Source organism: Botryllus schlosseri, chromosome 2 (genome assembly GCF_051294905.1).
Source record: "Botryllus schlosseri isolate E-star chromosome 2, Bs_hap1, whole genome shotgun sequence".
NCBI classification, from domain to species: Eukaryota; Metazoa; Chordata; class Ascidiacea; order Stolidobranchia; family Styelidae; genus Botryllus; species Botryllus schlosseri.
In genome coordinates this window covers 4,109,161-4,123,308 of record NC_137237.1, presented here as the reverse complement: position 1 = coordinate 4,123,308, position 14,148 = coordinate 4,109,161, and the positions used below count along the sequence as shown (strand labels likewise).

Genomic DNA, 14,148 nt, shown 5'->3' with positions numbered 1-14,148 from the left:
GTCGGAAATTGCCTAATATACTCCAATTCACATGTAGCAGACTTGACGTCGTTTAAAAGATTTAATAGCCAAAGAAGGAAGGACTTCTTACCCTGTTATGAATAAAATGAGTCCTAAATAACATCTTAAAAGCCGTTTCAAACTTCGGAAGATGCCTGGAGCTGAGAACCATCAAAATATATATTGCTGCATATTGTGTCGGAAATCGCGCAATACTCCAATTCACAGACTTGACGTCGTTTTAAAGATATAATAGCCAAAGAAGGAGAGACTTCTTACCCTGTTATGAATAAATTGGGTCCTAAACAACATCTTAAAAGCCGTTTCAAACTTCGGAAGATGCCTGGAGCTGAGAACCATCGAAATATATATTGCCGCATATTGTGTCGGATATTGCCTAATAAACCAATCCACATGCACCAGAGTTGATGTTGTTTTTATGGTATAATAGCCAAAGAACGAGGGACTTCTTACTCTGTTATGAATAGAATGGGTCCTCAATAATATGTTAAAGGCCGTATCAAACTTCGAAAGATGCCTGGAGCTGAGAACGAACGAAATATATATTGCCGCATATTGTGTCGGAAATTTCCGAATACTCCAGTTCACATTTACCAGACTTGACGTCGTTTTTAAGATGTAGGGTGGATTGCACGGATGCCGATTGAAAAGTAATCACCGATTGCCTTAATCGGCGATAATTTAATCAGCGAGCAAGGTCACCTGGTGACTCTGTGGTACAGATACGGATTCGCCTGTGAGTTATCTTATCGCGGATTACTGACGCAAATCGACGCAAATGACGTACGTTAGCAATCAGCTGTTTTCGGTCGGTGGCGATATGAACTGTGTCGTCATGAGGGAGAGATGCGCTCTTCATAGATATGTATGTTTAGTTGATGTCATGTGCGTATAGCAGCCAACTAAACTGTTGCTACTGCACAGTGTAAGGTTATGAACGCCAGAACGCGTCAGAACAAACGTTTTGAGGTTATGAAAAGAGGTGTTGTAGGAATAGCGTACCAAAATCATCGTCTACCGGTATTGCTATGCCAGAAACTCTATCACAAATTTCGTATATTGCAGGACATTTATCTCATTACTCAGGGATATCTAGAACTAGATAGATACTTTTCAGATATAATTATATTTTCCGTTTATTGGTGCATTAGTCATGATAGCCGCTTCACCAATGTGAAGATATACAAATTGAGTTCATACACGCACATTTGCATACGATTTTGATTTCTCCATACCAATGACAATTGGCTCTGCAGGAATGTAGAAGTAAATTTCAGCCATTGCAAGGATCTAACTGTTGTGCAATGTGCTCAAGTGCTGTACAAACAGTAATGCATTTATGTTACAATTTTGCAATGCAAAGTTATCTGCTGTTACCCAGTTGAGTAATCTTGTTTGTTGACAGCCAAACCTCACTTCAGTTTATCAAGAATTTGGTCAACCATAAAATTCAATACAACCTGTTTTATAGAATAGAGAGCTACATTAATATAGTGCAATATCGACTGAGAATAACAATGGATCCATACCTCAATGTTCTTGCTACCCTCCAGATGTTAGAGAGCCTAGCAGAAGAGAGAGTGCCAAGAAGATTGGTCAAAGACACCGATAACATGACGGCACAACACAACCGAGCACGACTTCAGCGCAGACAGATTGTTCAAAATCACTTCTCTGGAATGTCTTGAGTATTTCATCTCGTGTTTGAACACCAATAACCACACATTCAATTCCTCGTCAATTATTTTTATTACGAGATCCAGTAGCCCATGCTGTAGTCAGAATTGGACAACTAGTAAATCAGCTTTTCAAAATTAGACTATAATGATAATTATGGCTGCATATTTTTCCAAATTAGAATAGAATTATAGACAGTAGTTATTTTTCAATTAAATTAGAATAGGGATTACTGAATATGTGAAAATTTGGAAATTGAATCTGCACAACTCGCTTAGTATTGTAGAGTTCTACCGTAGAATTTTCAGCAAAACCAGAAATTAAGTTAGAATTATATTACTGGCATTTTGCACTTACTATTCTAATTATACAGCCAATTAACTAGTTGTCCAAGTCTGGTTTTTGTGCTATTTCGATTCGTTGCTGTATTTTCTCAATTTTGCAGTTCTTTTTCCATTTCCAGTTTCTGGTACTTGACATGCATCTGTAATTTAAAATATTTCATTCTGATATCATGTTGCTCCTTTGCCATTTCCAGGACGCTCATTTCCGAACACCACATTTTGATCACCAACATTATAGTTAAAATATGATTTTTTTCATCAACACACCTGGCTCTCTTTTTCGAGACAATTGGCGTTGAGCTTTTTGTGTTCTCTGTTTTATCTTGCATATCTGAATGTAGCAATGAATAAACTGTGGGTTGCATCACCATCATTGTATGCTAACACTTACCGGTCTGGTGTTCCATCCTGAAGTCTGTCGAGGGAACTGAAGAAAGCGTCACATCGCCATCAACAACGAAATAGGCAGCAATTTCATTTGCTGCAAGAAAACTATGGTTAACAACAGTTGTATTGATTCAATAGAGTTCAAATTCAATAGAGCAATGTTAAACAACCAGCAATGTTCTATTTGAAGTATTCGTGTGGCTATGTTAGTACCAACACGATTCATATGGATTTCAAATTAGTACCTCAACTTACCATCGCTGTTGTGACATGAAGAACCAGCCTCTGTGTTCACATCCTCGTCGATGATGAAGATGCAAACTGAATCTTCGGAATATGCATCTGAATAAACATTTTATTTAAAAATTTTAGTAAGAAATACATTAGAAAAGTTACTTTCAAATTATTTTTTCACGGTTTATCTTAACCTCGCGACACATAGGAAGGATGGATGACTAAAATCATGACTTGACTCGAGTTGGAATAGGATGAATGGATTTGACTCGAGTCACTGCTTCAATATGACATACGGTATGAGAAATCCTGACTCGAAATCAAATCTTCAAGTCAAGTTGCAAGCCTAACAATAATATGGCCAACGAGACTGCTCAGGCACCTGCACTGTAGCAAAGCCAGACTGTTGCAAGTTAAATTGGATGCAAGTTCCTCTGTCGTTGGTTGTAACATATTAAAAAAGTTTATGTCCTAAATGCACTCACCATTGTTCGTGTGACTATCGAATACGCAATCGTAGTCATACCGATGTTTCAAACATTCAATTTGAGATGGAATAAGGTCTGAAAAGTGATAATAAATATACCAGTGCTATAAAAATCAATTGCAGATTGATCAAGGAGCGGTTCAGATTAGGAATTTGCTGAGCAGTGTTCCCCATGTGTCGTTTTCGTATAGCTGATGACGTGCAGCAGTCTCTGGATATGGTTAGTTAGTTGGGAATTGCAAAAAGACAATAAATGTTTCTCATGATCATCAAAATTTGTCTATTCAGTTCAAAACGAGAGTTAAAACGTGAGTATGAAGCACGCAGAGAGTCACGATAAACACAGATGGAAACAATACATCTCCTACTGCGAATTTTAAAGAATTGTCAGTAAAATTACCTATCGAAAACCTTTTCCAAGGAGTTCGTCAACTGGAGGTGGGCCAGTTTTGGCCCGTTCGACGCGTCGTGATGCATACAACTTTTTTGCTTTTCGTTTCAAATTTTTCAATACATTCTGGATTTGGCCAGTTGTACGGCTGCACGCGCAGGACCGGTATTCATAGCTGCATATTTCTTACTGATTACATCTCAGGCCGCGTCTTTTTGTTTTGCCGTCAGTCTTTTTGTCTTCTTTGGTTTCAATATATTCTTCTATCAATTCAATTATTCTAAACTTTTCCTGTCTGTTGCAATTTTCCGTCCTCGTATTTTATTTCCAAAGTATACTATCGAATTCTGTACAGTGTACAGTACAGTCTGTAAAAATGTCATACCGGTAATCATAGCATAAGGTACTATCGGCTGTGGTAGGGCCACGCCCATAATAGTTGTAGTAGTGTCTGAGTACAGTGTTTTCAGCTAATACCGCAACTGCACGTCAGAGCATCCAGTTAACACCATCTGTGGTGTTATTATATGCTTGATTGAGCAGCGATGGGTTCCGTATTGTTTTGATGACAGACAAGCATGTGGTCTGTGGGGAATACACTTCGAATCCGACTTGTAAAGGTATCTGTCTAAGTAGACAGCTAGAAGCTAAGTGATAATACTACATGGTGGCAGCGGATAACTTCGAACTAGCCTAATTACTAGATTATGGCGGCCTATGTATTAGGTCCGGGGGATCTCACAATAATAGGCGCCGTGAATGAGGCAGAAGCCTGGCTGGAATGGAAAAAGAAATTCCTGATCTTTATCGATGCAGCAGGTCATGCTGAATCACCTGGGCGCCAGAAAGTTGGATTATTACAGCAATTCATAGGCAATGAAGGAAAGGAAATATACGAGGATTTCGTGTTTGCTGAAGCAGTCGCAGAATCAGACGGTGTGGAAGCAGTTGCAGCAGAAGACAAAACTGACCTTGATACCGTCTTGAAGAAGTTTGATGAACGTTTCAAGGTTCGGGATGGCAGGTTTGAAGCACACCTTCAATTCTTCCATTTCTTACAACGCAAAGAGGGTGAATCATTTGCATCTTGGGTACATGCAGTCAGAAAGGCTGCACGAAAATGCCAATTTCCTCCAGCAGTGTACGACGCAACCGTTCGGGCTAAACTTATTGTCGGGTGCGTAGATGATTCTGAGATGTTGTACAAGCTATCGGAAATCGACTTTGACAAGCTAACGTCTCAGAAGATTATCGACGTTGTGACTACACAGGAGACGAGAAGGAGCTATGCTGATCGGAGATCTGCACCTACAGCAATAGAAGCGGTGGCCAACAAAGCGAGACCTCAAACTTTTAAGAAGCCTGCAGTTGAAACTGTGCCTATAATAAACTGCACATTTTGCGGTCGACGGCACAAAAGAGGCAGAGGGTTCTGTCCAGCAGCCTCAGTAAAATGCTACAGATGTGGTAGAACGGGCCATTATAAGGAAAGGTGCAGAAGTAGAAATGTATGCGTGCTGGATAGCGAAACGATTGAGGAAGAAACAAGCGCTGAGTGTTATGACGAGGAAGAACTTCCAGACGCAATGTGTGGAAGTGTGGGCGAAACCCAGGAAGCAGAAGCATCGGTAGGTTCAGCACAGGCTACTAAGACTATCCAGTGGACTATCATGTTGAGAGTCGTTAACAACACTCTGAAATGGATTGTTGACTCTGGAGCAGAAGTGTCTGTCATGCCGCGGCGATTGTACAAGAGACAATATGGGCCTATACAGAAATCTGATAGACGGCTCATTGGAGTTAATCGACAACCTCTCAATACTGTTGGTTTTGTACGGATGAAACTCAGCTCCGACTTCAAGGCGTTAACAGAGAAAGTCTACATTGTATCGGATGCGGATAAGCTACTCCTTGGCGCTCCTGCTATACTGGAACTTGGACTTCTTCAAGAGTGCCAGGATGTTCAAGTATCCATCAGGGCAGTCAAACTTACCCCTGAGACTCGTTTGCGGAGCAAAGATGACGTCAAGAAAGCATACCCAGAGCTATTCAAAGGCATTGGCAAACTGGGTGAGCCGTTTACTATTCACATGAAAGACGGCGTTGAGCCCTTCTGTTGAATTTGCCACGTCGTGTGCCAATCCCATTGCGCCAGAAACTCAAAGAGGAGATAGATAAGCTTGAAGAGCTCGGTATCATAGAAGAAGTGACGGGACCTACAGATTGGTGTGCTCCAATCGTAGTCGTAGCCAAACCAGACGGAAAGGTGCGACTGTGTGTAGACCTAACCAAGCTCAATAATGGGGTAAAAAGGGAGCTGTACCCTATGCCTACAGTCGAAAGCACTTTGGGGCAACTGTCAAAGGGGACGGTCTTCACTAAGCTGGACGCAAACTCTGGATTTTATCAAATTGAGCTCGCCCCTGAAAGTCGAAAGTTGACAACGTTTATCACACCGTTTGGGAGATATCAATTTCGTCGCTTACCATTTGGCATCTCGAGCGCACCGGAAGCGTTCCAAAAACGTATCAGTGAAATCCTGCAAGGAATCCCAAACGTGATTTGCCATATGGATGACATCCTAGTAGTTGGCACTCAAACTACGCACGATGAGACGCTGAAGGCTGTATTGGACCGTCTAAAATGCTCTGGCATGACTCTAAATGAGAAGAAATGCATCGTTGCTGCAACTGAACTTGAATATCTCGGTCAGGTCATCGGCCAAGATGGTATCAGCAAAGATCCAAAGAAGGTGCAGGCTATTGTGAATTATGCTGCTCCTACTGATAAGACTGAACTTCGCAGGTTCTTGGGAATGGCAAACCAGCTCATGAAGTTTAGCTCCAACCTAGCGGAACTGACCAAGCCGTTACGAGAATTGTTGGCGAAGAAGGTTGAGTGGTACTGGGGCCCGTCACAAGAGGAATCGTTTGCAAGAGTGAAACGCGATCTGTCTTCCGATGTTACATTAGCCATGTATTGCCCAGACAGGGAAACTGTGCTCTCAGCTGACTCCAGCAGTTACGGCCTTGGTGCCGTTCTGATGCAAAGACAAGATGACAATAACCTTCGCCCGGTCGCATATGCCAGCAGATCAATGAGCGACACTGAACAACGGTACGCCCAGATAGAAAAAGAGGCCTTGGCAATCACTTGGGCAATGGAGTACTGGAGAGAACTCTTACTGGGTATTGAAGATCTGAAAGTTGAAACTGACCACAAGCCACTAGTGCCTCTGCTCTCAACGAAATCGCTTGACGAATTACCTGTCAGAATTCAAAGATTCAAAATTAGGCTGATGTCCTATAACTTCGCAATTTTCCACACGCCAGGAAAGTCGATGTACACAGCAGACGCGCTATCACGATGCCCTTTGCCGACAACGTATGGCATCGAAGACACCGATCTTCACAAGGAAGCGGAAGCATGTGTGCGTGCTCTGGTCAGCGGGCTGTCTGCTACTGACCGACGCCTGGAAGAAATAAAGAATGCTCTTAAAGAAGACAAGACACTGTCGACTGTTATGACATATGTTGTTGGAGGATGGCCAAAGAACAAAGAAACTTTAAATGGACCGATGCGTATCTTCTGGAATCTCAGAGACGTGTTAACAGTACATGACAATCTCTTGCTGAAAAGCAACAGACTCGTCATACCACCGCCGTTGCGCGAAGATGTTCTGAAGCACCTTCACCAATCGCACCTTGGAATAACCAAGACCAGACAACTTGCAGCACAAGCTTGCTGGTGGCCGGGTTATTCAAAAGACATTGAACATGCAGTACTCAACTGCAACCGCTGTGAAAAGCATCGACGAGATCGAACTGAACCGACGATGGGGACCGAATTTCCGACACGCCCATGGGCTAGAATTGCCGCTGATTTTTTCCAACTGGAGGACAAGTACTACCTTTTGATCATGGATTACTACTCCAGAGACATAGAACTGTTCTCAGTAAAGAAAACGATCTCGTCACGGGACACAATTTCTCACTTCAAGAATGTGTTCTCTCATCATGGCATCTGTGATGTCTTGCTTACGGACAATGCTTCGGTCTTCGTTTCCTCTGAATTTTCTCAGTTCTCCAGAGCCTGGAATTTTCAGCACCTAACCTCTTCTCCAAAATATAGCCAGGGTAATGGCTTCATCGAGAGAGGAGTGCAAACTATAAAGGCCCTGCTCAAGAAAACAGATGATGTCTATCTGACGCTACTGAACTATAGGAACACGCCCTTGCACTCCGGATTATCGCCCGCCCAATTGAGCATGGGACGCAGATTGAAGACAAAGGTGATTTGTCATCCTGACCAGCTACGGCCACAGACTGTTGATGTCGAAGATCTTCGAAAAAGGGAGACGGAGTATAGACAGAAAATGGCTGCGAGTTACAATAAAAGACATCGTGTGGTTGAGAATGATAGATTCGGAATTGGAGACCATGTATACATTCCTGATTGCGAAAGGATGGGTATCATCAAGGAGATGCATGAAAATCCTAGAGCGATCATCGTTGAGACGAACAATGGACTAATGAGGCGTAACCGAAAACACTTACGGAAGTACAACCCTCCGGAGGAACCAAAACCATCTGTTCCGCATCAGAATAAACCGGTCGAATATTGTCTTGTAGCGTCGAAGAAACCAGGACACCATCAAGAAGCCAACGGTTCAACTGAACCTGCTGGAGAGAACCCCGCGAGACGATCCTCGAGAATTAGAAATCCGCCACAACGATTTATTGAGCAATATTGATCACACACAGGTTTCAAGATCAGGGGCAGAATAATCCCCTAACCTGTTGTACACCTTGGGAGTAGTCTACCTCCCTGGTGACTCTGTCTGTTAAGTGTAAATGCCCTGCTCTTGCTAACCTTGCAGGGGTAGTGTCACCTTGTATATATTGTTATCGCTGCTGTATTGTGACTTGTATATAATGTAAGTAGTGTCGATGTCTCTTCCCCTAAAAAAGGGAGATGTGGTGTTATTATATGCTTGATTGAGCAGCGATGGGTTCCGTATTGTTTTGATGACAGACAAGCATGTGGTCTGTGGGGAATACACTTCGAATCCGACTTGTAAAGGTATCTGTCTAAGTAGACAGCTAGAAGCTAAGTGATAATACTACACCATCTCAATACCAAATACTAGTGTACCTGTAGCCAGCCCAGACCGCAGTCAACGCGAAGCACACAGCCGATTAACTTTCTAGACACCTCGCTCGGCGGATAACATTTGGCCGATTAAAATTCACCGATTAGTGGCAGATCGGCATCTGTGCCACGGAAGCCAGCCGATTACTGACGTATAATCGGCGATTAGGAATTAATCGACATCTGTGCAATCCACCCGTAATCGCTAAAGAAGGAAAGACTTCTTACCCTTTTGTGAATAGAAGGCGTCCTAAATAATACATAATAAGTCGTTTCAAAGTTCGGCACCTATCCGGAGAAGAGAACCATCGAAATATATTTGGCGGAATATTACGCCTGAAATTTCCTAATGCACGAGTTCAGATGTACCAGACTCGATGTCGATTCTAGCAGGGTTGTAATGACTCGAGTCATGACTCGACTCGAGTCAGACTCGAGTCACGATTTTCAGATGACTCGACTCGACTCGCGTCATTTTCTCAAAATACGAAAATGACTCGACTCGACTCGAGTCAATCTGTGTATTGACTCGACTTGGACTCGAGTCATTGCGCATGACTCGAAGCAAGTCATTGCCTCGAGATTCAGACGGCCAACACCGACATTTCATTGCAATTTCGAAGCCAACACACTATTGGGATTTCGTTTGTTGGTACTAGTGTTCGAAAATGCGACCAGAAACTGCTAAAAATTAGGAAAATTGATATATTATAAATGCGCACCATTCAATATCACCAAACAGAGTTAAAAATGTGGGTTTAGGAAGACTTTAACTGGAAACTGAGCAGTCAACACAATGACTTGGACTCGGACTCGAGTCATAATACCATGACTCGGACTCGATCCTCTGTTCGCTGACTTGGACTCGGACTTGACTCGGTGGGAATTGAAAATGACTCGACTTGACTCGAGTCAAAAATATAAAAGTGAGATTGACATGTGACTCGGAGCCTAGTGACTTGGTAACAACCCTGGATTTTAGCATCTAATAGCCAAAGAAGGAAGGACTTCTTACCCTTATACGAATAGAAGGGGTACGAAATGGCATTTAAAACGTCGTTTCAAACTTCGGCACCTACCCGGAGAAGAGAACCATCCAATTATATTTATTAGAATATTACGCCTGAAATTGCCTATTACACGAGTTCAGATGTACCAGACTCGATGCCGATTTTAGCATCAAATAGCCAAAGAAGGAAGGACTTCTTACCCTTATACGAATAGAAGGGGTCCTAAATGGCATTTAAAACGTCGTTTCAAACTTCGGCACCTACCCGGAGAAGAGAACCATCGAATTATATTTATTAGGAAATTACGCCTGAAATTGCCTATTACACGAGTTCAGGTGTACCAGACTCAATGTCGATTTTAACATCTAATAGCCAAAGAGGGAAGGACGTCTTACCCTTTTATGCAGAGAAGGCGTCATAAGTATGACATAACAATTCGTTTCAAACTTCGGCACCAACCCGGAGAAAAGAACGATCGAATTATATTTATTAGAATATTACGCCTGAAATTGCCTATTACACGAGTTCAGATGTACCAGACTCGATGCCGATTTTAGCATCTAATAGCCAAAGAAGGAAGGACTTCTTACCCTTCTACGAATAGAAGGGGTCCTAAATGGCATTTAAAACGTCGTTTCTAATTTCGGCACCTATCCGGAGAAGAGAACCATCGAATTATATTTATTAGAAAATTGCGCCTGAAATTGCCTATTACACGAGTTCAGGTGTACCAGACTCGATGTCGATTTTAACATCTAATAGCCAAAGAAGGAAGGACTTCTTACCCTTTTCTGAATACACACATGAATCTTATATTATTTGCTAATTTATCAGTTCAACATGGTATTTTTGTACTGGGGCATATGTTATTGAGGGGGCCAAAAACCTTTCCAAAGATGGTGTACACTCGATAGATCCATAGATTAAAGTTGCCCAAACCGAAAGGGAACGGATTTCCGGAGCCCATACATATGTTCCGTCATTGGATGTCTTAAGAAAAATAAACTCAAAGTTTGGTCTACCTTGTGGCTGGACCTCCGATGTTTTTCAAAACATTGAGTTGTTGAGGAAAATATTTGAGCAAGATGGCACACATTTCATTAGAGGTTGGCAAGGCTGCCCTTTAAGCGTGACATTATTCACTACCTTTCAATTGGAATTATTCAAAGACTTGTGCCAGAAAGACATTTTGTATTTTGATTCAACTGGGACAATTATTCGGTCGGACGGAGGAAAAGCTTTTCAAATATATTCGATTTTGGTCCGAAGTCCTTACAAAGATCTGCCAGGAATACCGGTAGCAAGCTACGTTACAACGTGCCATACGACCGAGAGCATAAAATATTTTCTCGGGTGTTTTAGAGATGCATGCTCGACGAAGTTGGTGCCGAGATTGGTAATACTTGACGGTGCTGTCGCCCTATGGAACGCTTTTCTCTCCGTCTTTTGCAGTGAGACCAGACTCCAATATTAGGCTATCATCGCGTGTACCGGATAGTCACGGGTGAAGCGTCGGGTAGTGACTTGAGTTTAACCCTAATTGTTAACTGCTTGAGCCACTGCATGAAGGCCGCGTCCACTATGTGCAAAAGATATTACATCAAGAAGTACTACCGCGATGCTATGCATTGGATTGCAATGATGTTTCTAGCCTCAACTATTCATGAAATGGATCTCATCATTAGCCACTTATTTGTTGTGCTCTTACTGCGACAAAATTCCCCCCAGGTTGAAAAAAGTTTCAAAGCGCTACAATCCCATATGACTAAAAATGAAAGCCTCAAAAATTTACCGGATCAGTTTTATGAATATCAAAAGGACGATGACGTCTTTGCGAATTTTATCATACATGACAAGAGTCAAGAATACAAATCCCCGTTTCATCTGAGGTACAAGAACAAACTTGATTTATTTAAAAAATCTATAACCTATCAAGAAGGAAATGACCGCGGATTATGGCCAACAACCAACAAATATTTTTCAGAGTCCTTTTTTACCAAAATTGAAAACGTAATATTTCCAAGGCTTGGTGCTACTTCTGGACTTTTACTTGGTAATCTTGATCGCCACACCAAAAGAACCGACTACCCAAATGCTGCCTATCAAAAATTCGGCAGTGAATTTGAGAAAATCCGCTCTGCCAGAATAAAAAATAATTTGCAATCAATTTGTGATCGTAACCGCACGCAGGGGATTATAGAGCAGCATTTTTATGAGCTGAAAAACATCTATTTGGACAATACAAGATGTAGTAAAATTGACAAATTCATTTTGAAATACCACAAAGAAATAATGACTTCATCTAAAATATTTGCGGATAGTTTATTGCATCGCGGTTTTAAAAGAAGAAGAAAAACAAAATTGATAAAGGAAACACAACAATTGGTAAAGTCGACTTTCAAAAAAAGAAAAAGAAGGCAGACTGGCTGCTTCACCTCCGGCGAAATATCAAAAACATTGAAATTCGATAACGAGCCTAGTAGGCCTACAAAGACCGGTGAAGGCGAAAATGAAGTAAGCTCGTCGCAGTATTTCAGATAACTTTTGTCTAACATACCTTATAACCCTAGGAACTAGAATTGCTTTGGAGTAAAGGAAAAGTGGAAATGGTAGCTGCTTATGTTTCCTCAAATACGCTCTTCATGGGAGATTTGCGAACCCTGCGTCCAGACGAATGGCTGAGCGGTGGAGTAAGTCATCATAATGTAATTTACTACTGCAAATCTAGTATTAAGAGAAGCTAATACTTCAGTTTATACTCGTATGGTGATTATTTACTACACAGGTCATTGATTACTATCTGCATATGCTCGCTGACGCAAAAACTTATGTGCTGGATAGCTTCCTAGCGACTCTTATCATTACCGGTTCGGATGAAAAGCTAATCCGAAGGCAGTCACTGCGAAAGGTACACAGCCCTATTATTTCAATAAATTAATAAATCCAGGACGATGATTATTAGTAAGGCAATATGAAATGACACCGTTGTGATCTTGGACGCACGACAACGATGGCATCGCAATGCATTGTGCATCGTCGGTTCTTTGCAATCAGTTACATGTTTGACACGTGAATCTTGATCACTACGACAAGATCATCGGTGCAGTGAATAAGTTCCAGCACTGGATGCTGTTGGTTGGTCACGAATTTCGAATTGTATATGATCGTTCGGCAAATCCAATAAATCACATTTATGTATTTACAGGTAATTAATACATCAGTTTCCGAAATAGCTTTGATAAATCCACTAGGGAGTACAAAAAAAAGCACCATAGCTGCGGCAGAGAAATTCAAGTAAGTCAGCGGAATATTGAATATTGTTAATTCACTCACATGAGAGTTTGATTTGGCTTCAACCCATTACTAGTTCGAAAGAGGTCGAATACTGATTTAATTTTATTTACTTAACCGTACTTGTAACAATTGCACATAAGAGATATATATATACTACCGTATTCCTTCTCTACTAGGACATATCTGCGAATCCGGAGCGAGTTGGTCGATTGCCGATCCATGACGTCTAAGAAATGGGTTATCAGAATGTACGACCATTCCATCCAACAAGATGGTTACAACTGCGGCGTTTATGTCTCGAAGGTAACTAAATTCTGGATTTCATTTCACAAAGTGGCAGACATAGATCAGGTTTTCAAAAGTTTGCAGAACAAGTTGTGAAGAACACAACTTCGTCATTGGCCAGCATTCCGAATAAAGAAACTGACCTGCGGAGATTTCGCTACGAAATCGGCAGACAAATATTAGACAAATCAGGTGAGGAAATCTATATCGAATTAGAAACATGGAAACAGTAGTTTTGTATCGATCAACATCATACGCAATGAATCGGTTTGTTCGATTGTTATGAGAGTAATATAGCTATGCCAACAAATCTTATGCATTCCACATTCAGATCCAATCGCCGATATCTGCAGCTTTTGTGCTGACGCATCATAGCTTGACTCATCCTGGGTATGACCCTTCCATAATTCACTCTGCTAGATTAATTGAAACGAAATACACCTGTCCGAAACATTGACCATTTCTATATATATACCATAAAATGTTTTGCAGGAGAGGTGCCAAGGATGCAACCGAAAATATCACTCGGCATGCGCACGGGACATAGTTAATGGAAGTATTTTATGTCCTATTTGTCAGACATGAGTGAAGACTGGAAATCTGCTGAGGATTTTTAAAAAATCATGTTCCTTTTGGCACATTATGCATATTAAATTCGTTGGATCGTTAATTGGTGACGATTATCTGCTGCCAGGATATGTATGCTAATTGCTGATTATTGCCAGACCCAGATATAGGCTCCGAAGACTTAAATAGGTTACAAAATGCTTAGTATTTACTCTCTCTCACTTAGCATTTACTCTTACCGAGCAGGAGAGTGTAATGGTTATGCGTCCGGCTTCTCGATCGGTAGGTCGTGGGTCCGAT

At 41.5% G+C, this 14,148-nt stretch overlaps 1 long non-coding RNA gene across 1 annotated transcript; it reads right to left on the bottom strand.

Moving 5' to 3' along the window:
• Nucleotides 1–1,751: 1,751 nt before the first annotated feature.
• LOC145433072 (uncharacterized) lies at nt 1,752–3,958 on the bottom strand. The gene is made up of 6 exons (XR_013913044.1): nt 3,551–3,958; nt 3,149–3,226; nt 2,685–2,771; nt 2,434–2,523; nt 2,310–2,373; nt 1,752–2,182 (listed from the first exon to the last, which is right to left on the bottom strand). It is a non-coding gene; the product is annotated as an uncharacterized LOC145433072 (long non-coding RNA).
• Nucleotides 3,959–14,148: the final 10,190 nt, after the last annotated feature.